The sequence below is a fragment of the Aethalodelphis obliquidens genome, unplaced genomic scaffold, assembly GCF_003676395.1.
Source record: "Aethalodelphis obliquidens isolate GAN/ISIS:26980383/991018 unplaced genomic scaffold, ASM367639v1 scaffold47, whole genome shotgun sequence".
NCBI lineage: Eukaryota > Metazoa > Chordata > Mammalia > Artiodactyla > Delphinidae > Aethalodelphis > Aethalodelphis obliquidens.
The window spans coordinates 11,048,451-11,053,105 of NW_020837991.1; positions in this window are offsets into that span (position 1 = coordinate 11,048,451).

The following is a 4,655-nucleotide window of genomic DNA, read 5'->3' on the forward strand; positions in this document are numbered from 1 at the left end:
CACTTCTTTTTTTTTTTTTTTTTTTTTGAAATTTTGAATTTTATTTTATTTTATTTTTATACAGCATGTTCTTATTAGTCATCCATTTTATACACATCAGTTTATACATGTCAATCCCAATTGCCCAATTCATCCCACCACACTCCCAGCCCCCTGCGGCTTTCCCCGGAATGGTGTCCATACGTTTGTTCTCTACATCTATGTCTCAATTTCTGCCCTGCAAACCGGTTCATATGTACCATTTTTCTAGGTTCCACGTATATGTGTTAATATACGATATGTGTTTTTCTCTTTCTGACTTACTTCATTCTGTGTGACTGTCTGTACATCCAACCACGTCTCAACAAATGACTCAATTTCATTCCTTTTAATGGCTGAGTAATATTCCACTGTATATATGTACCACATCTTCTTTATCCATTCATCTGTCGATGGGCATTTAGGTTGCTTCCATGACCTGGCTATTGTAAACAGTGCTGCAATGAACATTGTGATACATGACTCTTTTTTTTTTTTTTTTTGCGGTACACGGGCCTCTCACTGTTGTGGCCTCTCCTGCTGTGGAGCACAAGCTCTGGACACACAGGCTCAGCGGCCGTGGCTCACGGGCCCAGCCTCTCCGAGGCACGCGGGATCTTCCCAGACCGGGGCACGAACCCACATCCCCTGCATCGGCAGGCAGACTCTCAACCACTGTGCCACCAGGGAAGCTCCCATGACTCGTTTTGAATTATGGTTTTCTCTGGGTATATGCCCAGTAGTGGGATTGCTGGGTCGTATGGTAGTTCTATTTTTGTTTTTTTAAGGAACCTCCATACTGTTCTCCATAGTGGCTGTATCAATTTACATCCCACAAACACTGCAAGAGGGTTCCCTTTTCTCCACACCCTCTCCAGCATCTGTTGTTTGTAGATTTTCTGATGATGCCCATTCTAACTGGTGTGAGGTGATACCTCATTGTAGTTTTGATTTGCATTTCTCTAAAAATTAATGATGTTAAGTGAGAGAGAGGCATGGACATATATACACTACCAAATGTAAGGTAGATAGCTAGTAGGAAGCAGCTGCATAGCACAGGGAGATCAGCTGAGTGCTTTGTGACTGCCTGGAGGGGTGGGATAGGGAGGGTGGGAGGGAGGGAGATGCAAGAGGGAAGAGATAAGGGAACATATGTATATGTATAACTGATTCACTTTGTTATAAAGCAGAAACTAACACACCATTGTAAAGCAATTATACTCTAATAAAGAAGTAAAAACAAAGATACACGGAAATAAAAATTTTAAATAAAAATTACTCAACCCACCTCCACAAAAATAATAGAACTCAGGCCTACTGGACCTACTGAATCACAATCTGCACTTTTACAATCTCCCCAGTGTACTTGTGTACCCATGAATAGTTGAAAGGTACATTTCTACCACAATATGTCTTTTCTGTCTGAGAAATACACACATTTTATCCAATTTGATATAAATAAAACACTCAAAAATGAAAAAAAATTTAGTGATGCTGAGCACCTTTTCATGTGCCTCTCGGCCATCCGTATGTCTTTTTTGGAGAAATGTCTATTTAGCTCTTCTGCCCATTTTTGGATTGGGTTGTTTGCTTTTATAATATTGAGCTGCATGAGCTGCTTATATAATATGGAGATTAATCCTTTGTCCATTGTATCATTTGCAAATATTTTCTCCCATTCTGAGGGTTGTTTTTTCGTCTTGTTTATGGTTTCCTTTGCTGTACAAAAGCTTTTAAGTTTCATTAGGTCCCATTTGTTTATTTTTGTTTTTATTTCCATTACTCTAGGAGGCGAATCAAAAAAGATCTTGCTGTGTTTTATGTCAAAGAGTGCTCTTCCTATGTCTTAGCTTAAGAGTTTTACAGTGTCCAGTCTTACATTTAGGTCTGTAATCCATTTTGAGTTTATTTTTGTGTATGGTGTTAGGGAGTGTTCTAATTTCATTCTTTTATGTGTAGCTGTCCAGATTTCCCAGCACCACTGGGAAGAAGAGACTGTCTTTTCTCCATTGTATATCCTTGCCTCCTTTGTCATAGATTAGTTGACCATAGGTGTGTGGGTTTATCTCTGGGCTTTCTATCTTGTTCCATTGATCTATGTTTCTGTTTTTGTGCCAGTACCATATTGTCTTGATTACTGTAGCTTTGTAGTATAGTCTGAAGTCAGGAAGTCTGATTCCTCCAGCACCGTTTTTTTCCCTCAAGACTGCTTTGGCTATTTGGGGTCTTTTGTGTCTCCATACAAATTTTAAGATTTTGTTCTAGTTCTGTAAAAAAATGCCATTGGTAATTTGATAGGGATTGCATTGAATCTGTAGATTGCTTTGGGTAGTATAGTCATTTTCACAATGTTGATTCTTCCAATCCAAGAACATGATATATCTCTCCATCTGTTGGTATCATCTTTAATTTCTTTCATCAGTGTCTTATAGTTTTCTGCATACAGGTCTTTTTTCTCCCTAGGTAGGTTTATTCCTAGATATTTTATTATTTTTGTTGCAATGGTAAATGGGAGTGTTTCCTTAATTTCTCTTTCAGATTATTCATCATTAGTATATAGGAATGCAAGAGATTTCTGTTTACTAATTTTGCATCCTGCAAGTTTACCAAACTCATTGATTAGCTCTAGTAGTTCTCTGCTGGCATCTTTAGGATTTTCTATGTATAGTATCATGTCATCTGCAAACAGTGACAGTTTTACTTCTTCTTTTCCAATTTGTATTCCTTTTATTTGTTTTTCTTCTCTGATTGCCGTGGCTAGGACTTCCAAAACTATGTTGAATAATTGTGGTGGGAGTGGACATCCTTGTCTTGTTCCTGATCTTAGAGGAAATGCTTTCAGTTTTTCACCATTGAGAATGCTGTCTGCTGTGGGTTTGTTATATATGGCCTTTATTATGTTGAGGTAGGTTCCCTCTATACCCGCTTTCTGGAGAGTGTTTATCATAAATTGGTCTTGAATTTTGTCAAAAGCTTTTTCTACATCTATTGAGATGATCATATGGTATTTATTCTTCAGTTTGTTAATATGGTGTATCACATTGATTGATTTGCATATATTGAAGAAAACCTTGCATCCCTGGGATAAATCCACTTGATCATGATGTATGATGCTTTTAATGTGTTGTTAGATACTGTTTGCTAGTATTTTGTTGAGGAATTTTTCATCTATATTCATCAGTGATATTAGTCTGTAATTTTCTTTTTTTGTAGTATCTTTGTCTGGTTTTGATATCAGGGTGATGGTGGCCTCATAGGACGAGTTTTGGAGCATTCCTTCCTTTGCAATTTTTTGGAAGAATTTGAGAAGGATAGGTGTTAGCTCTTCTCTAAATGTTTGATAGAATTCACCTGTGACGCCATCTGGTCCTGGACTTCTCTTTGTTGGAAGATTTTTAAGCACAGTTTCAATTTCATTACTTGTGATTGGCCTGTTCATAGTTTCTACTTTTTCCTGGTTCAGTCTTGGAAGGTTATACCTTTCTAAGAATTTGTCCTTTTCTTCCATGTTGTGCATTTTATTGGCATAGAGTTGTTTGTAGTAGTCCCTTAGGATGCTTTGTATTTCTATGTTGTCTGTTGTAACTTCTCTTTTTTCATTTCTAATTTTATTGGTTTGAGTCCTCTCCCTGTTTTTCTTGATGAGCATGGCTAATGGTTTATCAATTTTGTTTATCTTCTCACAGAAACAGCTTTTAGTTTTATTGCTCTTTGCTATTGTTTTCTTTGTTTCTATTTCATTTATTTCTGCTCTGATCTTTATGATTTCTTTCCTTCTGCTAACTTTGGGTTTTGTTTGTTCTTCTTTCTCTAGTTTCTTTAGGTGTAAGGTTAGATTGTTTATTTGAGATTTTTCTTGTTTCTTGAGGTAGGCTTCTATAGCTATAAACTTCCCTCTTAAAACTACTTTTACTGCATCCTATAGGTTATGGATTGTCGTGTTTTCCTTGGCATTTGTCTCTAGGTATTTTATGATTTCCTCTTTGATTTCTTCAGTGATCTCTTGGCTATTTAGTAGTGTATTGTTTAGCCTCCATGTGTTTGTGCTTTTTATGTTTTTTTCCCCTATAATTGATATCTAGTCTCATAGCGTTGAGAGCAGAAAAGATGCTTGATATGATTTCAATTTTCTTAAATTTACTGAGGCTTGATTTGTGAACCAAGACATGATCTATCCTGGAGAATGTTCCATGCACATTGAGAAGAAAGTGTACTCTGCTGTTTTTGGATGGAATGTCCTATAAATATCAATTAAATCTCTCTGGTCTATTGTGGCATTTAAAGCTTCTGTTTCCTTATGTATTTTCATTTTGGATGGTCTGTCTATTGGTGTAAGTGAGGTGTTAAAGTCTCCCATTATTTCTGTGTTACTGTCAATTTCCTCTTTTAGAGCTGTTAGCAATTGCCTTATGTATTGAGGTGCTCCTATGTTGGGTGCATATATATTTATAATTGTTATATCTTCTTCTTGGATTGATCCCTTGCTCATTGTGTAGTGTCCTTCCTTGTCTCTTGTAACATTCTTTCTTTTAATGTCTATTTTATCTGATATGAGTATTGCTACTCCAGCTTTCTTTTGATTTCTATTTGCATGGATGTCTTTTTCCATCCCCTCACTTTCAGTCTGCATATGTCCC